We start from the raw sequence: 22,687 nt of genomic DNA, 5'->3' as shown, positions 1-22,687 counted from the left end.
CTACATGCGGTTGACATAACTAAAACTTCAGGCGGTTATACCAAAATCACACAGAACAAGGGAGTACCTTACTCTGAAACTAATTGAAAGTGTGTTATATCGACTAGAGGGGTGTGAATAGGTGATTTTTATGAATTCGTCACTAAGGAATTTCCCTTTGAGGGAATTGCTAAGTCAGGAACAACTTGCAGCGGAATAAGTACTCACGCATAAGCATAACATGGCAAAAGCATGGTTATCATGATGAAATGAAACAATCACTTAGCGCGAGTAGTGTGATCAGGATACGCAGGTGAAGAACAAGTGATGTGAAGAATTTGAGATGAGGAAATTAAGAAAGTCTTCATTCAAATTCTTCAAACAGTAATGATCAATTTCATCAACACGTAAATGAGGAAATAGAACCAGGTACTCGGTGAAGACAATGATTTGATGACCCAGTTCCAACTGTTGTGATAGTCGTACGTCTGGTTTGGAGTGTCTTGCTATTTAAACCAAACAGAACATAGTCCTAGGACACTAAGTCTTTACTGTATTCTCCTTGAGCTAAGGATTCATGCCAAACACTTGTGGTAAGTCTTTAGGGCAAACTTCCAAACCCTCACAAACTCGACAACCCGGCAATCCACAATTTACTGCTGGATGCTCTAGACCAGTGACACCTAACCATCTGGAAGATGCAGAGTCTTTAAAGGTAACAAGCGTCACTTCAACACAGGAACAATCTCTTGAGTGATGCACAATTACTTTGGGTTTTTTGGTTTTTGTTTGGGTGTTTATGGTTTTTCCTCATTGATGATTTTCTCACGAAGTCTTCGAGGAATGGGTTGCTCTCAAATGGCAGGTGTCAAGTTCTCTCTCGGAGCAACCAACCAGATAGTGGTTGGAGGGATATTTATAGCCTAGCAGCATTCCCGACATGATTTTTCATAAATTCCCCAATGATATGACTATTATATTGATAAGGTTTGGGGACAGGTGGTGCGCGGCACAGCAACGGTCAAAACTTTCATGCTGTGAAAGTCCTCATGTGTCTCATATTCCTCACTTGTAGGTCATTTTCACTGGCGAAAACTTAACTCCTCAGTTAGAGCAATTTCCTTAGTGGCCATAAGATCTTCATCTCTGTCACCGAAGAAACTGATTAAACTATAAAAGATTTCCAAAGGCTTCACTCAAAGAATTGGGTATGTGTAGGCTTTGAGATGAGCATCACTTGGAAAGTTTTCCTTAGTTTTACCTTGACCCCCTTTAATAGTATGGTGTTCCTATCACTCAAAATAAAGGAAATGAAACTAGGAAAACAAAAGTCTTCACACTTCAAAGTCCTCACATCAATATCATCAAGTACACAGAAATTTCCTCGCTTTCAAAGTCTTCGAGGAATCATCAATGTCTTCAGCCAAAGACATTCATTTTTAGGGGTCGATATTATCCGAATACCTCAAACTCCTCAGCGACTTATCGAGCCTGTGTATACTCACAAAAACATTAGTCCGTTAACCTATAAGTCTTCAATAGACCAAAATCACTAAGGGGCACTAGATGCACTTACAGATACCTATTTTACTCTCTCTTATACTGGGCTCCAAAGGCGAAGTCTTCACTCTTATTCAGTTCTGTTAGAGGAACTCAGCTTTAGACCGGGGGATGGGAATCAAACCACACGCTCTTTCTTGCCACGATACTCTTATGAAAGTCACCGACTTATTATTCTGAGATATTGTTTATATGCATCTGTTTGAATTGTATCTTTGATCAATAGTTGGGTTGCCCGACTCCTATGCTCACTCCTTACGTTCCCAAGTGCTTGTCTAAGGATAAAGGGAGGACCACTACGATTGTGATCCTAGTTTAACTGCTCAAGTACCTCGGTGGAGAAAGTCAAAAACTAACTGTCATAATAAGCGTAAACTCGTCAGTGATTCAATGATTGTATCAAATAGTAAATTGATAGAGGTTTCCCCATGTTAAACGATGGGCCATTTTTAACATTGGACGAAACGTTAATGGTTTGACCTCGGTTGACACCGAACACTCACCACGGGCTAGTCACTTGTCTGTGAAACTTTAAGCTCCTATAAGTAAGTGAAAGTTATAAGGCCTCAATATCTGATTGCCTTGTTTCCACCAAACACCACCCGCCTCTAGGCAGCGGGACGTCGGCTAAAGGTTTTGCTTTTTTATATAGAAACACCATGTGTAGTATCTAAAAAGGGGCGAAAGCTGGTGATGGGCCACTTTTAGTTTATAAACAATCACACAGGAGTAAAAATAAGGCATAAAGCATAAAATATATTTAACTTCAAATAATACTTGTATGTCAAAACATTATACACCTCGGCATAGTGAGGGAGATCTCCTCAATGATGGTGTCTTTTTCACACTTGGCCATGGATATACTGGCACCTAGCATCATGCTTTCAAAGTACCACTCAGGCATGCAATTCTCCCCCCGTGGCCCGCCCTTTGCAATATCAATTGCCTTGATCTTGAGATAGTGCATATTCATAGACACATACATTGGCCGAGCACCCTCTAGGCAGGTAGAACTCTCCCATTCATGGAATCGGGTGCTAAAACTTTGTAGCCTGTGGACTAAGCCAAATAAAATGCTCGGCAGCAGCTCCATGGCAGGCCTGATAAGTGGTGCAGCTCTACCAGTTGCTTCATCTGGTTGTCGAGGTGGGGCGGATGCTCCGACGCTTGAAATTGTGCCTAGAAAGCCTTCTCGTCTACACTATGTATACTCTCTCACACACATATTGTCTATCTAGGTCACTTAAAGATCTCTCTTCCAACCCTCACCCTCCCCAAAGCTCTATCGCGTGATATCTCACTAGACCATCTCTTTCCTTTGAATGCACGCGAGACCACACTCCTCAATCTCTCTCTTTATCAATGACTCGATTGACCTTGCTTTCTTACGCTGTCTCCCTCATATATATGATCCCTCTCCATCCCTCGCAAAGGCAAGGCTATGTACATTCACTACTGCAGGATGGTTCACAAACAACACATCAATCACAGACCTTTCGACGAAACTGTGTGTGATCCATCAATCACAAATGGTATAGTTCAAGCTCCTTTGCCAATGACACGAAATCTGTGTGATGGAGGATCCATCAAACACGATCCAAAAAAGAGTTGCATGTGCGATGCAAGTCAAACAAATGGTATTACGAACTGTTTGTGATGAGGAAAATAACATAAACGGTTTAAAAACACAGACGCGTGTGATGTACAGCTTACAATTGACACTGTAGAACTGTTTGTAAAGATTCAACATAATGCAAGCGGTCACGCAGATTCGGATATGTGCAATATGTGGCATACAGGTCACTCAGATGAACTATTTGCGCTGATCTGGCAGAACATAAATGGTTTGGCATAACAAGGTGTGTGTGATACTCTGCAAACATGTTGGTAATAAGAATTATGTGCGATAATTCTAGACAACACATACGATTTCTTGTTCTGAATTATGTGCTCGACAAGGCACACAGTTGAAGAAACCAACTATGCGTTATAATGTGAATGATCACTATTGAATCTGTATTCTTAACCGTTTGCAATGAGATCGACAGGGGAAACATAGTTCTAGCATAAATATGAGTCAACGACAGTGGAGATATACGATTAGATTTACTTCTTCTTGTTGTTGTTTTTGTTGGATGGCCTCGGGACATCGACTTGGCATGATGATGAGAAAACTTTGGATAAATATATGAGGCACCCGAAAGATGGGGTTCAATGGGAACGAATCGCGAACAAGTTTGAAGATTTTGCAAAGGATCCTAGAAATATATAGCTAGGGGAGTGTACTGACGGATTTAATACATTTGGCAATATGAGCACCCAACACAACACTTGGTCGGTGCTTCTGTGCATATATAACCTTCCTCCTTGGTTGTGTATGAAGAAAAAAATACATCATGATGTCGATGATTATCCAAGGCCCGAAGCAACCCGGAAATGATATCAATATTTATTTTCAGCTACTGGTAGAAGAAATGCTGACATTGTGGGAGCCTGGTGTGAACTATTCTAATACCTACGCAAAGGAGTTTTTCTATCTACATGCGTTGATGTTGCACACCATTCAAGATATGCCCGCATTAGGCAACACTTCAGGGCAGATTACAAAGGGACCGGTAGGATGTGCCACATGCATGGATAGGATAGCGAGTAGATATCTTTCCAACTGACGCAGAACCATGTATTTTCATCATCGTAGGTTCTTAAGGACAGATTGCCCTTACCGAAATATGACAGGTGAATATGATGGTACGGTAGAGAAAGGAACGGGCCCAAGATCCTATGATGGAAAGTAGTCCACGTCATGGTTAAAAAATTTGAAGTTGTGGTTGGCAAGGGATCCGGTTCGACATAAAAAAACAGCCAAGGACCAAGTGTTCGAGAGGAAATCAGTGTTTTGGTAATTACCTTACCGGGAGTTCCTAAGTGTACGTCACTACATTGATGTCATGCACGTAGAGAAGAATGTCTGCGAAATAATCCTTGGTACTCTTCTCAAGAATAAAGGGAAAATAAAGGATGGTGATGGTGCACGACTCGATATGCTTTGTGATCAATCAGAACGCATGAATGAATCAGAAGATGATGGAAAATTTCTCCTGCTACACCAGAGTTATAATCTCACTTCGATAGAAGTAAAATAGTTCTTCAAATTTTTGTTGTCAATTAAGACACCCTCTTCCTTCTCCGCAAATATCAGAAGTCTCGTGGATGACAGGTTGTCTACAAAGAAGTTGTCTCACATGAAGTCACATGATTGCCATGTAATATTGACACAAATCCTCCCGGCGGCCATAAGGAATATGATGGACACAGACATAAGAAACACACTATTTGATCTTTATGATTTTTTCAACAAACAATGGCAGAAGGTGGTAGATGTTGAAGAGTTGGATCTTATGCAAGCTGATATTGCAAGAATATTATCAAACTTAGAGTTGTTCTTGCCGCCATGATTCTTTGATGTTGTGGTCCATATCACCATGCACCTTGTTGATCAGACAAAGTATTGTGGTCCTGTGTTTCTTTGCAACCTGTATCCGTTCGAGCGGTACATCCGTAGATGGGAATATTGAAGCACTATTGTCGGAACTGATGTCACCGAGAGGCAAGCATCCTACAAGGTTATGCCGCGGAGGAGGTGGTTGAGTTTTGCACCGAATATATGAAACTTAGACATGTAGTGGTGTGCCTCTCTCACCACGAGGGAAGGCTTGTTGGTAAGCCAGTCCTTGCTGGCACACCGATTTGTGCACCTGGAGAAATGGTCGATCAAGCCCATTTGACGGTACTGCTTAACAACATGATACTCGACGCTCATGCTGGAGAACATGTGAAGTAGATACGATGAAGCAAGTTACCTAATGTGCTCTCACCAGCTGCCTAGCCAAATGCACAGTATAAGGACTATGTAAGATCATTGAAGGAACATTTGGCATGCAGATCCGATCATGACCTTGCAACATTGTTGGCACAAAAGCCATCAACCACGATTATGAAGTACCAAGTGTACAACATAAATGGCAACACGTTCTGCACTGAGGTATGTAATGGTAAGACCATGTATTAGAACAACTCTATTTGAATAGAATGCCTAACTTTAGACAAGGATGATAAACATGTGTATTATGGAACCATCAAAGAGATTTGGGAGATTAACTATGTGCAAATGAAGGTGGCATGATTCAAGTGTAGATGGGTCCCTCTTGGTAGCGTAAAGGTTGATGCTTACAGGAAGATGTATGTTGACCACAGAAATATGGCATATCACAAGGGCCCATTTATTCTTGCCGGCGATGCTACCCAAATTTTCTATGTGCCATACCACTTGCATAAGAACTGCCATGTAGTGATGTATGGGAAGGGGAGGGTGCTAGGCATTGATAATGTTGGTGATGAGGAGTACAATCAATATGATGAATTGCCACCTGAGGGACCAGACGACAAAACATAGGAGAAGGGTAAAATCATCAGAAAACGTAAGTTCATTAGCATTCAACCTAATGATCATGATCACCCCATGTACATGGGAATTAATTCAAAAAACTAATCATTATGTCTATTGTACTGAATTGTTGCATGCACTGAATCGTGAGCGATGTGTACTGAGTTCGCTCTATTAGAAGTTTCACATGTACTATATTGCGTGGTATGCATGGACTTTTGCTGATCAAGATTAATATGTTATCAATCCTACCTATGAATTTGAATTATTTATGGTCATATACCCTATAGCTAGAGCGATCAATTGATCTCACTCCAGTATGTATGAACTGAACATGTGCAGTTTGGTTTACCAATCACACATGGTTAATTCACTAAAGTTGTGTGCCTCCAAAATCTTGGCTGATGACTCCTAATACATGCAACGTGAGTCATGCGTTATGATTGGGCAAAACCCAAGAGAAACGAATCAAACGTCTCCATCGTAGGATGCACTCTCATCGGACGCCAGTCCTTATCCTTCTTGTCAACACACGTAGTTGAAGTTGGGATTTAATTTATATGCACTAAGTGCCCCACAAATGCTAAAATGTCTTAAATATAGAAAACGAGCCCAGATATGCGCCAGAAAATTAAACCTAACATGTAATGATGATTGCGTTTCGTGGGAAAAAATATTGAAGGAGAGGTGATGAAGACACCGTCAATTGGAGTTTGATTTTCCACTTATCCCTTTGGAACACGATCCTTCTACTTAGATGCTACGATTTCAAAGGAGCGGTAATCGTAACTTGTTCCCAATTTTACCAAAACAATTCCACAGTCTCTCGAGATCACACCGCGATGACACACTGATTTCCGTGATTTTCCGAATCCATCTGCATTTCCTGTAATTGAATTACTGACATGCCTTATGTAGGTGGACACATCTCCCATCCAATTGTTTTGAAATTCTTCACATTCCATGGACAATGATGAAAATCATGCAGAACGACATACAAATGATTTGTAACAGCTTCTTTGTCAGCATCCACACACGTAGTTCAGGTTGAGGTTTTACTTATATGGACAAAATGCATGATATATGCAAAAAAGACTTAGATATAGCAAACAAGCCCTAAAATCCACCAGAAGATCAATATTAGGAGTACGATGATGTTTACGTACGATGGTAAAAGTTGAGGCAAAATGATGAAGACGATACCGACTAGGCTCCGGAATGCCAACTCTACTCTTGGAAACTATGATCCTTCTTGTGAGATGCCTTGGTTTCCAAAGGGGCGGTCATCACAACTTCCGCGAGACATTACCAATTTTTTGTTGGAATTATGCCCTAGAGGCAATAATAAATATAGTTATTATTATAATTCCTGTATCAAGATAACCGTTTATTATCCATGCTATAATTGTATTGAATGAAGACTCATTTACATGTGTGGATACATAGACAAAACACCGTCCCTAGCAAGCCTCTAGTTGGCTAGCCAGTTGATCAAAGATAGTCAGTGTCTTCTGATTATGGACAAAGTGTTGTTGCTTGATAACTGGATCACGTCATTAGGAGAATCACGTGATGGACTAGACCCAATCTAATAGACGTAGCATGTTGATCGTGTCATTTTGTTGCTACTGTTTTCTGCGTGTCAAGTATTTATTCCTATGACCATGAGATCATATAACTCACTGACACCGGAGGAATGCTTTGTGTGTATCAAACATCGCAACGTAACTGGGTGACTATAAAGATGCTCTACACGTATCTCCGAAGGTGTTAGTTGAGTTAGTATGGATCAAGACTCGGATTTGTCACTCCGTGTGACGGAGAGGTGTCTCGGGGCCCACTCGGTAATACAACATCACACACAAGCCTTGCAAGCAATGTAACTTAGTGTAAGTTGCGGGATCTTGTATTACGGAACGAGTAAAGAGGCTTGCCGGTAAACGAGATTGAAATAGGTATGCGGATACTGACGATCGAATCTCGGGCAAGTAACATACCGAAGGACAAAGGGAATGACATATGGGATTATATGAATCCTTGGCACTGAGGTTCAAACGATAAGATCTTCGTAGAATATGTAGGATCCAATATGGGCATCCAGGTCCCGCTATTGGATATTGACCGAGGAGTCTCTCGGGTCATGTCTACATAGTTCTCAAACCCGCAGGGTCTGCACACTTAAGGTTCGACGTTGTTTTATGCGTATTTGAGTTATATGGTTGGTTACCGAATGTTGTTTGGAGTCCCGGATGAGATCACGGACGTCACGAGGGATTCCGGAATGGTCCGGAAATGAAGATTGATATATAGGATGACCTCATTTGATTACCGGAAGGTTTTCGGAGTTACCAGGAATGTACCGGGAATGACGAATGGGTTCCGGGAGTTCACCGGGGGGGCAACCCACCCCGGGGAAGCCCATAGGCCATGAGGGTGGCGCATCAGCCCTTAGTGGGCTGGTGGGACAGCCCAAAAGGGCCCTATGCGCCATACAAAGAAAAATCAAAGAGAAAGAAAAAAAAAGGGAGGTGGGAAGGGAAGGAAGGACTCCCACCCACCAAACCAAGTCCAACTCGGTTTGGGGGGGAGTCCTTCCCCCTTGGACTCGGCCGACCCCCTTGGGGCTCCTTGAGCGCCAAGGCAAGGTCCCCTCCCTCCCACCTATATATACGGAGGTTTTAGGGCTGATTTGAGACGACTTTTCCACGGCAGCCCGACCACATACCTCCACGGTTTTTCCTCTAGATCGCGTTTCTGCGGAGCTCGGGCGGAGCCCTGCTGAGACAAGGTCATCACCAACCTCCGAAGCGCCGTCACGCTGCCGGAGAACTCTTCTAACTCTCCGTCTCTCTTGCTGGATCAAGAAGGCCGAGATCATCGTCGAGCTGTATGTGTGCTGAACGCGGAGGTGCCGTCCGTTCGGTACTAGATCGTGGGACTGATCGCGGGATTGTTCGCGGGGCGGATCGAGGGACGTGAGGACGTTCCACTACATCAACCGTGTTCACTAACGCTTCTGATGTACGATCTACAAGGGTACGTAGATCACTCATCCCCTCTCGTAGATGGACATCACCATGATAGGTCTTCGTGCGCGTAGGAAAAATTTTGTTTCCCATGCGACATTCCCCAACAGTGGCATCATGAGCTAGGTTCATGCGTAGATGTATTCTCGAGTAGAACACAAAAGTTTTTGTGGGCGGTGATGTGCGTTTTGCTGCCCTCCTTAGCCTTTTCTTGATTCCGCGGTATTGTTGGATTGAAGCGGCTTGGACCGACATTACTCGTACGCTTACGAGAGACTGGTTTCATCGTTACGAGTAACCCCGTTGCTCAAAGATGACAGGCAAGTGTCGGTTTCTCCAACTTTAGTTGAATCGGATTTGACCGAGGAGGTCCTTGGATGAGGTTAAATAGAAACTCATATATCTCCGTTGTGGTGTTTGCGTAAGTAAGATGCGATCCTACTAGATACCCGTTGTCACCACGTAAAACATGCAACAACAAAATTAGAGGACGTCTAACTTGTTTTTGCAGGGTATGCTTGTGATGTGATATGGCCAACGATGTGATGTGATATATTGGATGTATGAGATGACCATGTTGTAATAGAAAATATCGACATGCACGTCGATGGTACGGCAACCGGCAGGAGCCATAGGGTTGTCTTTATACTAACGTTTGTGCTTGCAGATGCGTTTACTATTTTGCTAGGATGTAGCTTTAGTAGTAATAGCATGAGTAGCACGACAACCCCGATGGCAACACGTTGATGGAGATCATGGTGTGGCGCCGGTGACAAGAAGATCGTGTCAGTGCTTTGGTGATGGAGATCAAGAAGCACGTAATGATGGCCATATCATGTCACTTATGAATTGCATGTGATGTTAATCCTTTTATGCACCTTATTTTGCTTAGAACGACGGTAGCATTATGAGGTGATCTCTCACTAAAATTTCAAGACGAAATTGTGTTCTCCCCGACTGTGCACCGTTGCTACAGTTCGTCGTTTCGAGACACCACGTGATGATCGGGTGTGATAGACTCAACGTTCACATACAACGGGTGCAAAACAGTTGCGCACGCGGAACACTCGGGTTAAGCTTGACGAGCCTAGCATGTGCAGACATGGCCTCGGAACACATGAGACCGAAAGGTCGATCATGAATCATATAGATGATATGATTAGCATAGGGATGCTTACCACTGAAACTATACTCAACTCACGTGATGATCGGACTTGAGCTAGTGTAAGTGGATCATGAACCACTCAAATGACTAGAGAGATGTACTTTTTGAGTGGGAGTTTAGCGAATAATTTGATTAAGTTAAACTCTAATTATCTTGAACATAGTCTAAGTCCACTTTGAATATATTTGTGTTGTAGATCATGGCTCACGCTACAGTCATCCTGAATTTTAATACGTTCCTAGAGAAAGCTAAGTTGAAAGATGATGGAAGCAACTTTGTAGACTGGGCTCGTAATCTTAAGCTAATCTTACAAGCTGGGAAGAAGGATTATGTCCTTAATGCTGCGCTAGGAGATGAACCACCCGCTACGGCTGATCAGGATGTTAAGAACGCTTGGTTAGCACGTAAGGAGGACTACTCAATAGTTCAATGTGCAGTCTTGTATGGCTTAGAACCGGTACTTCAACGTCGCTTTGAGCGTCATGGAGCATTTGAGATGTTCCAGGAGTTGAAGTTTATCTTTCAGAAGAACGCCCGGATCGAGAGGTATGAGACCTCCGATAAATTCTATGCTTGCAAGATGGAGGAAAACTCGTCTGTCAGTGAACATGTGCTCAAAATGTCTGGGTACTCAAACCGTCTAGCTGAGCTGGGGATTGAACTCCCGCAAGAGGCTATCACTGACAGAATCCTTCAATCACTGCCGCCAAGCTATAAAGGCTTTGTGTTGAACTACAACATGCAAGGGATGAACAAGTCTCCCGGCGAGTTGTTTGCGATGCTGAAAGTCGCAGAGTCTGAACTCCGTAAAGAGCATCAAGTGTTGATGGTGAATAAGACCACTAGTTTCAAGAGAAACGGAAAAGGCAAGAAGGGTAATTCGAAGAAGAGCGGCAAGCCTGTTGCCAATCCGACGAAGAAACCCAAAGCTGGACCTAAGCCTGAAACGGAGTGTTACTATTGCAAGGGTATGGGTCACTGTAAGCGCAATTGCCCCAAGTATCTGGCAGATAAGAAGGCGGCCAAAGAAAAATCAGGTATATTTTATATACATGTTATTGATGTGTACTTAACCGGCTCTCGTAGTAGTGCCTGGGTATTCGATACCGGTTCTGTTGCTCATATTTGCAACTCGAAACAGGAACTGCGGAATAGACGAAGGCTGGCAAAAGATGAAGTGACGATGCGCGTAGGAAATGGTTCCAAGGTTGATGCAATCGCCGTCGGCAGAGTTTCACTTCAGTTACCATCAGGATTAGTGATGAACTTAAATCATTGTTATTTAGTGCCTGCGTTGAGCATGAACATTATATCTGGATCTTGTTTATTGCGAGACGGTTACTCTTTTTAAGTCAGAGAATAATGGTTGTTCTATTTCTATGAGTAACATCTTTTATGGTCATGCACCTAATGTGAGAGGATTGTTCATATTGAATCTTGATAGCGATACGCATATACATAACATTGAGACCAAAAGAGTTAGAGTTAACAATGATAGCGCCATATTTTTGTGGCACTGCCGCTTAGGTCATATTGGTGTAAAGCGCATGAAGAAACTCCATGATGATGGACTTTTGGAGTCACTTGACTTTGATTCACTTGACACGTGCGAACCATGCCTCATGGGCAAGATGACTAAGACTCCGTTATCCGGAACAATGGAGCATGCAAGTGACTTGTTGGAAATCATACATACCGATGTGTGTGGTCCGATGAGCGTGGAGGCACGCGGCGGATATCGTTATTTTCTCACCTTCACTGACGATTTAAGTAGATATGGTTATGTCTACTTGATGAAGCACAAGTCTGAAACATTTGAAAGGTTCAAGCAATTTCAGAGTGAAGTGGAAAATCATCGTAACAAGAAGATCAAGTTCCTACGGTCTGATCGTGGGGGTGAATATCTGAGTTTCGAGTTTGGTACTCACTTAATACAATGTGGAATTGTTTCACAGTTAACACCAACTGGAACACCACAGCGTAATGGTGTGTCCGAATGTCGTAATCGTACTCTATTAGAGATGGTGCGGTCTATGATGTCTCTTACTGATTTGCCGTTATCATTTTGGGGTTATGCATTAGAAACAGCTGCATTCACTTTAAATAGGGCACCATCAAAATCCGTTGAGACGACACCATACGAACTGTGGTATGGCAAAAGGCCAAAGTTGTCGTTTCTTAAAGTTTGGGGATGTGATGCTTATGTCAAAAAGCTTCAGCCTGAAAAGCTGGAACCCAAAGCGGAAAAGTGCGTCTTCATAGGTTACCCAAAAGAGACAGTTGGGTACACCTTCTATCTCAAATCCGAGGGAAAAGTGTTTGTTGCTAAAAACGGAGATTTTCTCGAGAAGGACTTTCTCTCGAGAGAATTGAGTGGGAGGAAGATAGAACTTGACGAGGTTGTCGAACCTCTCATCCCTCTGGATGGTGGCGCAGGGCAAGGGGAAACCTCTGTCGTTGCGACGCCGGTTGAGGAGGAAGTTAATGATGATGATCATGAAACTCCAGTTCAAGTTTCTGTCGAACCACGCAGGTCGACGAGACCACGTGCTGCTCCAGAGTGGTACGGTAATCCCGTCTTATCAATCATGTTGTTAGACAACAATGAACCTGCAAATTATGAAGAAGCAACGGTGGGCCCAGATTCCAACAAATGGCTAGAAGCCATGAAGTCTGAGATAGGATCCATGTATGAGAACAAAGTGTGGACTTTGGAGGTACTACCTGAGGGCCTCAAGGCTATTCAGAACAAATGGATCTTTAAGAGGAAGACGGACGCTGACGGCAATGTGACCGTTTATAAAGCTCGACTTGTGGCAAAGGGTTTTTCACAAGTTCAAGGAGTTGACTACGATGAGACATTCTCACCCGTAGCGATGCTTAAGTCCGTCAGAATCATGTTAGCAATAGCTGCATTTTTCGATTATGAAATTTGGCAGATGGATGTCAAAACGGCGTTCCTTAACGGTTTCCTTAAGGAAGAGTTGTATATGATACAACCCGAAGGTTTTGTCGATCCTAAGAATGCTAACAAGGTGTGCAAGCTCCAGCGATCCATTTATGGACTGGTGCAAGCATCTCGGAGTTGGAACAAACGCTTTGATGAGGTGATCAAAGCATTTGGGTTTATACAAGTGGTTGGAGAATCTTGTATTTACAAGAAAGTGAGTGGGAGCTCTGTGGCGTTCCTAATATTATATGTGGATGACATATTACTGATTGGAAACAACGTAGAGTTTTTGGAGAGCATAAAGGGTTACTTAAATAAAAGTTTCTCTATGAAGGACCTAGGAGAAGCTTCTTACTGTCACATCCCTAACCCTTAAGCAAGATAGCATTGTGCTCATGTCTTCTTTGCATTTGCATCTAAGAAGTTTCAACAAAAACAACAAAGTGGCAAAGGAAAAACTCAAAACCCTAGCCACCATTTCAATTAAAGGAAATTTCAAACTAGTTCAAATCAATGAACCCAAAATGGCCTCAAGAAATGTTCAAACTTTCTGATAAATCATGAAAGTAAATGAGCATTGGAGAAAACTATTTTCTTGACACTTTAAGCATTTTAAATAAATGCAAAAGCTACTGGTTTCAAATCTAAAAAAATTGAAATCAGAAACTATAATTTTCCAAAAATGTTGAAAACCTTGGAAATGAGTGGGGATATTATCACAAATATTTCAGGAGGTCTAAAATAGTTTTTACTTTTTGTTTTGGAGCTGAATTAATTAGCAAAGCAACATTTAGCAAAACAGAAAAACAAAAAAGCAGAAGAAAAAGGAAAAGAGTTACCTGTCGCCCAAGCCAGGCCCGGCCCATCTCCCCGCTCGTCCCCTCCCTCGCGCCAGTAGGCAGCAGGAGGTGGCCGCCGCCTCCTCCGGCGCGGCCACGCACCTGCGTACCTGCCTGGCCGCCGGTTCACGCTGGCGACGACGGGGATAAGCTCCCCAGAGCTTCCCCTATCCATTCCTCGCCTCGGTTCTCCTCCTCCTCCCGGATCCCCTCCTTCTCCCTGATGCCGCCATTAGAGCCGAGCTCGAGCTCGAGCTGGCCGTGCCGCTGGCCATAGGATCCCCTCCTAGAGCACGCCATTAGCTCCGTCTCGTCGCCCTGGTCATCTCTGCAGAAGCCGAAGCTTCCTCGAGCCCTGCAACGCCCGCAACGTCGTCGTCTTCCTCCTCCGGCCGTCGGACCTCTCCCGTCGATTCGTCGCCCCCAAGCCTTCCCCGAGCCGTCTGAGCTCTGCTCTGCACTCCCTGTGAGCATGCGGTCGTTTCGCCTAAGTTTTCCCCGTCGATCCCCTCCTCTAGCCCTAGTTTCACCGGAGCCCGACGAGGACCGCCGCTGCCGCTCGTCGCCGGTAGCCCTCCGATGTCCAGCTCGTCCTTCCGAGGGCACCAACAGCTCCAGGACGACGCGTAGATGCCGTAGCAGCTAAGAATCGAGCGTAGATCCCCCTATTTGAAAGACCCCGAGGACGCCCGAGCTTCGGCCGCCGCTCCGGCTCGTCGCCGATGCCTTTTCCGGCGACCCTAGCCTCCCCAGTTGGTCCTGCCAGATCGGCCACTTCGCGAGCATGTTGTAGCTGCAAACCGCGTGCGTTTTGGTGCTGTGCAGCGCCGTCTAGGTCGCCTCCGGCGAGCCCTCCGCCGCGGGTCTGGTCGCCGGCGACCACCCTCCGGTGGGCGTCGACGTGGCCGACCATTAGGGCGTAATCGCCCTCCCCTCAGTCGCTGACAGAGGGCCCCACGCCTGGTCAAACCCCAATTAGGGGCTGGTCAGCGCGGGATTAGTCCCAGAGAGGCTGACCAGTGGGGCCCCCCTGTCAGGTTTGACCTGAACAGGTCGGCTGACCTGCTGACGTCAGCCTGATGCAATAAATGGAATTTCCAGTTTAAAACTAATTCACGAAATTGCTAAAAATTGCAAAAATCATAGAAATTAATCTGTAACTCCAATGAAAATAATTTACATATGAAAAAGTATCAGAAAAATCCAAGGATTCTGATTATGCTATTTTCAACTATGTTTGAAAAAGTTACAGGACCCTAAATTGTGAAATAAGGAATAATTCAATTCTTTAATCACTTTATAAATGGAATTTGCAAAAATATGCAAATTTCATTATAAATGCAATGATCACACACTGCCCTAGATATAAATCAGTACCATAACATGACATTTCATGCATGTTAACATTAGGTTGATCTGAGCATCAGGTCGAATCAATTAAACCGGTATCCGAGAATACCCGTTTGAATTGCTATTCGAATGTGATTCAAATCAACTCTAAACCTAAAACATCTTGATTATAATAACTTATCACTTTGCATTCTCATGCCATGCTCATGCATCATTTTGGTTGCATATGATTGTTATTGAATGTTGCCATCCATTTCGGTAGGCTCCGCACCCCCGGATTCCACCGAATATCCGTCTGACGGATATCGTTCCTCCTCTGAGCAACAAGGCAAGCAACCCTTTTGATCATCACGATAACTCCTATGTTCTTGCTCCTGCACCTATTTATTGCATTAGGATCAAATGCTTCAACTGCTTTTGCCACGATAGTTGGACCCACTTCCTTTGCATGACTTAACCTTGTCACAGTAAATAGCCGAACCTTGCAACCTAGCATACCTGGTAGTTGCTTGAGCTATGATGTGCATTATCCTGCTATGCATGCTATGCTTAGAGTTGTGTATGGTCTGTCATCTGGGAGATGAACAGAAATGTGGAATGTGTTCGGTGAGCAAAGGTCGTGTGTTGAACTTGATTTGGTAAAGGTACCGGTGAAAGGCTGTGTAGGAGTACATGGCGGGTTGTTTCATTGGAACCGTCCTTAGGAACTGAGTTCCGTGTATGTAATCCAAGACTAGATACTACCACATGCTGGGCCCTGAAATATGACCCCGCTCAGCCTATTAATCGCGTAGTACTCGGTCCAGGAGTTGCAAGTAGTTTCTGGTGTTTATAGTAATGCTGGAGGCCGTGCATGGTGCTGACCTGAGAGGTGGACCGTGATGCGGTAGGCAGTGCCACTGTGTACCAAGTGGCACCCGGATGGTGGGCTTGGGAACCCTGCGCACATCGTTTGAGGCCGTGGCGGAAACCTCGGCCGGACTTCCGTACGGGTTACTCTCAGATAGGCGATAAACCTGGACTAGGTACTGGTGTGGTTAACGGTCGTGGCCGACTCCCTCGCTGGTCTTCCGCTTGAAGGTTGCCGAGGTGCATGACGTGCACATAGCGATAAGTGGCGAGAGCGTGTGTGACGAAGTACACCCCTGCAGGGTTATGATCTATTCGAATAGCCGCGTCCGCGGATATGGACTACTTGGAGACATATGTTGTTCATAGATAACTTCAATGGCTACTCATAAAATTGTCAAGATAAGCGTGAGTGTCGTGGACGCCATTTCCGTATGGAGACGGAATGATTCCACGATAGTGTATTGTTGTGGTGTTAGTGGACTCGTGTGCGAGAAATCAAGTTGTCAAAACTAATTTCAAAATGCAAGTTGTCTAGCCACGAGTCAAATGCTGGCTTCCCGCATGAAACCCCACAATACCTTTTGATACCTTGCATGAGTAGTTAGTTCTCCTAAAGTCTTGCTAAGTACCTTCGTACTCATGTTTGCTTAATAAATGTTGCAGAGGTTGCCAATGACCCTAATGGAGGGTTCTTCGTAGACATCGACGACGACGAGTAGCTGATGTCCCAGCTACGATCTGGCCCTACGTCGGCTCTGTAGTATAGTCAGGCCATGTGCCTTCTAGTTGCTCTGTCTGTACCCAGACAGTTTATAACTCTTCCGCTGGCTTGTATTGTATGACTGCTATTATGGGTCGTGAGACCCTTAATGTGTAATATTATGTGTGTGGCTCTTCCGAGCCTCTTAAATAAAGCTTGTATGGTTATGGTTATGTTGTGATGCCATCGATGTATCTATACATATCGGTATGCCATGCGTACGTGTGTCTTACTTGATATGTATGGGGTTCGAATACCTAGTCGTGAACTTTAGTAGCACTCCTTACAAGGAAATTCCCCTTTGTGATCCAACGAGCCTTGGTAGTTCGCTACTGCTCCGGACACATTGGTTGACCGGCATGTGTCCTTCTTAGCTGTTGTGTCTGTCCCCTTTGGGGAAATGTCACGCGACGTAATGGAGTCCTTGTAGCTTGCTACGACTCGTCTACGTTCGTTGATGACCGACACCTGCTTTGTTGGGTCATGTATGCCTGTCCTTGTGCGGAACTGCCACTTTGGTTTATGACTAGACATGTCGATCCGGGTTCTTTGACATTGGATTGCTAGCGACACTATCGCATACGTGAGTCAAAAGACGCAAACGGTCCCGGCTAAGGTAAGGCTGCAGCCGTGGAGTTAACCGTGCGTGAGACCACAAAGGGATGCGATGTGTTACAGGCTGGAGTCCTATGGCTTAGGATCGGGGTCCCGACAGCGTTGGTATCAGAGCCTGACTGACTGTAGGATTACTAAGCCAAACTGGTCGAAGTTGAGTCTAGAATTGCTTTAGTTATATATAAGGGAATTGTTTGTGGAAGGGAACGTAACACTCTTGTTCTCTTCTCAAGATATTCTATTCTGGTCATCCTCGTCTTTTCTGCGGGAAATAAGGACTAGGTTACTCATCTTCTCCTAGGCTCGTATTTCTGATCGGTAGATTATAGGACTACGGGTCGAGAGATATTGTTTTCTTTTATCCCTAGGAAGCAGGAAGTAAGTTTGGTGACCAGAGAGTTGAACTTGATAGTTGAGTGGTTACGTTATTCCACTTTGGGTTGTCTCAAATTTGTTTTGAGCATTTACAGCCGTTATGCTGCCCAATTTTTGCATTCAGAGCTCTAATGATTTTGCATTACTCTCTATTTACAGATGCCTGGCCGTCCTTCTCGTCAGGTGGTACGTTTGACCAGGTGCATTGATGTACCGGGTCATACGGCCATGCTGGTCAGGGTGATGTCGGTGTGCGGTTACCGCTGGTACCCCGAGTACACGGTAGAGGAACAGTACCGAGACTTCAACCAGAGCCAGTACATCTGCACTGTTAGGGTATTTCCAGACTACCCTGGAGCGGAGAAGCCAATCCATTGGTCCTATGGGTTGGGAGTCACTGTTGACATGGCAGTACAAGATGCTGCCTATTCAATGCTGACTATTATGAGAGCGAGACATGCACTGCTGCAGAATTCAGAGTTCTGCTATGTTCCGGCCTCTCAGTCTGGTGAAGAGGGATACCTCAGTGGAGTCTATTTTGATTCTTCTATGGAGGACCCACTTCTGCAGTCCACTGTTGAGATGCTAGAGAACAGAGACAAGGATGCTCGTGCTCTCCGCATGGAGCTTTAAGCTACCCGTGCCCGTCTGTGGACAGCTTTGACGCAGCTGGCACCGGTAGTCCAGACAGGGTATGGAGAGATGGAGATGATGAACCCTGTTAGGACCCATCTTCCGGCCCACGTTGACTGGCCAGCTATAGGAGGAGTCACACCTCTTCGGGGACCCCTCTTACCACCAGTCAGGGGACCAAGGCCACATCCGTGTCCTTATGGATCCCAAGGATCTCAGGCTAGAGTGTTTCCTGATCCGCAGGTTGAGCTTCCGGGTCATGGAGGTAATCTCTATGAGATGTTCTATGCGGATGCCTGAGCTATGAGCGGAAGGATAGTATGGTAGTAGCTGTATGTTCACAGTCCTGCGTGACTTGTGGAGTGTGGTAGTAATGTGAAACGAATTCCGGAGACCTAGATAAATAATGTATAGGAAGCTTGTAAGCCTCTGATGAGTAGTTCCACCATTTCAGTAGTTTGCTCTTCGAGTAAGTTTGTACTGAACTATGTAAGGGTGTGTATGAACCATGGTGTATATATAGCAGTTGCTTGTTACCATGTTGTTCGGATATTCATTTCCGCATTCCATGTGTTCAGTACATTCTTAATCCATAGTTATTATTGATATGATATTGGTCTAAGCTATGAGTTTGTTTGTCAGGATGGTGTTCACCAGGTTGAACCGTGCCCCTGCTCATGAGCAAGGTGAGGGTAGTCAAGCGTCGCAGGAAGACCTGCCTCACCCACCTTCTCTGGTAGAAGTGATGCTTGAGGCAGAAAGAAACAAAAGGGAGACCAACCGACTGCTAGAGCGTATTGAGCAGAATACGGCTCGACAGCCTAGGAATGCTGCAGTGTCCCTCAATGACTTTGTGAAGCTGAATCCTCCAAAGTTTCATCATTCCGTCGATCCCCTCGACGCTGATGACTGGCTTTGCAGCATTTCACGCAAGATTCGCTCTGCGAATGTGTCTGAGGCCGACAAGGTGACCTTTGCGGCGTATTTCCTGGAGGGACCCGCCAATCTGTGGTGGGAGAATTTTGAAGCTATGCGTCCCGCTGAACCAGTGGCCACATGAGCAGACTTCAGCGCAGCTTTCCGTCTGCACCATATTCCAGAGGGCCTGATGGACAGAAAGAGAGAGGAGTTATGTGCCTTCACTCAGGGCAAGTTGTCTGTGGATGCCTATAGCCGCGAGTTCGGTAACCTCGCCCGCTATGCAACAGAGGAGGTGTCTACTGACGCCAAGAAGCAAGCAAGATTCCGTAAGGGTCTGAGCCCTGAGCTCCGTCGTGATCTGCGCCTCCATGAGTGTGCAAGCTTTCAAGCCCTGGTCAACAAAGCGATCAGTGCGGAGACTGGTCATACTGACTTCGAAGCCACAAGGAAGCACTCCCGTGACTTTGGCTCGTCTTCTGGTTCCGCTTTTCCAAAATGCAGGCTGTGGGTTCCAAACAGTTCTCTGTCGCCAAGATACACTCCGAGGCCATCCTACGTGGCGCCTCAGACGAATCAGGCCAACCCTCCATCAAAAGCTTATGGTGGTCCAGCTAGCAATGCTGCACCACGTGCCAACCAGGTGATATGCTACAAGTGTGGAGAACCAGGGCATTATTCCCGTGAGTGTCCTCAGAATGTGGGTGCCAAGCAACCCGGAAAGTCGGTCGGGCAGGCCAAGTCGGGCAAAGCGTTTTATGTGAAGCAACTCCTGCACGTGGCCGTGTGAATTATGTGTCAGCAAAAGAAGCTGCAGAGGATCCCGACGTCATGCTGGGTACGCTTCTTGTTAATCACCACCCAACGTCCGTTCTCTTTGACACTGGGTCTCCTCATTCCTTCATTTCAGAAAGTTATGCACAGTTGCATAACATGTCATTTTGTGATATGCCAATCCCATTGGTTGTCCAAACCCCTGGTAGTAAATGGCAAACCTCTAGGATAACCTATGATAATGAAATTCTAGTAGACAGGCTAGTTTTTTCTAGCCTCATTGATAGCATTGAAATCTTCGGATATTAATATCATCTTGGGCATGGACTGGATGTCAGCTCACTATGCCAAGATTGATACTCACTCTAGAAATGTCCAGCTTACCCATCCCTCGGGTGAGATAGTAAATGTCTCTACTCGAGTTGCCAAATGCCAGCTCTATTCCCTAAATGCCAACCCTCTTCCGGAACTTGAAGACATTCCGATAGTCCGTGACTTCCCGGATGTTTTTCCAGAGGAACTGCCAGGAATTCCACCTGACAGAGATGTAGAGTTTGTGATAGATCTTGTTCCGGGAACTGTCCCAATAGCCAGAAGACCTTATAAGGTGGCACCCCTAGAGCTAGCCGAACTTAAGAAGCAATTAGATGAGGCCTTGAACAAGGGTTTCATTCGTCCTAGCTCTTCTCCTTGGGCTTGTCCCGTCCTCTTCGTCAAGAAGAAAGACGGAACGGATCGGATGGTTGTAGATTACCGACCAGTTAACCTGGTCACCATAAAGAACAAGTATCCGCTCCCCAGGATCAACGATCTGTACGATCAGCTCGCTGGATCCTCAGTCTTCTCCAAAATGGATTTGAGGTTGGGATACCATCAAATCAAGATTAAGAACGGGGACATTCCAAAAACGGCCTTTGTTACTCGTTATGGCCAATATGAGTACACCGTTATGTCCTTCGGTTTAACCAATGCCCCAGCCACCTTCTCTCGGCTGATGAATTCAATCTTTATGGAGTATTTGGATAAATTCGTCGTAGTATACCTCGATGATATTCTCATCTACTCAAAGAATGAACAAGAACATGCCGAGCATCTAAGGCTGGTATTGATGAAACTTCGAGAGCATCGCCTTTATGCCAAATTTTCAAAATGTGAATTCTGGTTACCAGAAGTGACCTATCTAGGCCACGTAATCTCTGGTAAGGGTATTGTTGTCAATCCCAAGAGAGTTCAAGCTGTCCTTGATTGGACTCAACCTGAATCGGTTAAGCAAGTTAGGAGTTTTCTTGGTCTAGCGAGCTATTGTCGCCGCTTCGTCGAGAATTTCTCCAAGGTTGCAAAGCCTCTGACTAAACTCCTCAAGAAGGATAAAAAGTTCGAGTGGACACCACAGTGTGAGCATAGTTTTCAGGAACTGAAAAGACGCATGACTTCCGCACCTGTGTTGCTACCACCAGATTTTTCTAAGGACTTTGTTATCTATTGCGACGCCTCGCGACAAGGATTAGGTTGCATTCTCATGCAAGATCGTCATGTGATCGCATACGCATCTCGACAGTTGCGTCCACATGAGGATAATTATCCCACACATGACCTTGAGCTTGCAGTTGTGGTCCATGCACTAAAAACCTGGCGACATTACCTTCTGGGTAATCGTTGCGAAATATTCACTCATCACCAAAGTCTGAAATATATCTTCACCCAGCCGGATTTGAATCTCAGGCAAAGACGGTGGGTTGAGTTGATCTCGGATTACGACTTAGGGATAACTTACACCCCGGGGAAGGCCAATGTTATGGCCGATGCACTAAGTCGTAAATCTTATTGTAACAATTTGATGCTACAACAAGGTCAACCACTTCTCCATGAGGACTTTCGGAAGTTGAATCTTCATATTGTTCCTCAAGGATTCCTTTCTACCCTGGTGGCGAAGCCTACTCTTAAGGATCAAATTACAGCTGGCCAAAAGCGTGACAAGGGTATATCACGGATCAAGGAGAATATTTTTAGCGGAAACGCTAAAGAATTTTCCATGAATGATCAAGGTGTGGTGTTCTTCCAGAATCGTATAGTGGTTCCTAAGAACCCACATCTAAGGCAGTTAATCCTTAAGGAGGCTCATGATTCCCCTCTCACCATTCATCCCGGTAGTACTAAGATGTATCAGGACCTACGCCAGAGGTTCTGGTGGACTAGGATGAAGAGAGAAATTGCTGAGTTCGTTGCTAACTGTGATGTTTGTCGTCGAGTTAAGGCAGAACATCAAAGGCCTGCTGGCACCCTTCAACCTTTCGCTATTCCTGAATGGAAATGGGATAAAGTTAGCATGGATTTCATTACCGGGTTTCCCAAGACCAAGAAAGGAAATAATGCTATCTTTGTGGTCATTGACCGTCTTTCCAAAGTGGCTCATTTTCTTCCTGTTCGTGAGAGTATAACAGCTAGCC

The sequence above is a fragment of the Hordeum vulgare genome, chromosome 2H (assembly GCF_904849725.1).
Source record: "Hordeum vulgare subsp. vulgare chromosome 2H, MorexV3_pseudomolecules_assembly, whole genome shotgun sequence".
Taxonomy (NCBI): Eukaryota; Viridiplantae; Streptophyta; class Magnoliopsida; order Poales; family Poaceae; genus Hordeum; species Hordeum vulgare.
This window is presented reverse-complemented; position numbering follows the sequence as displayed.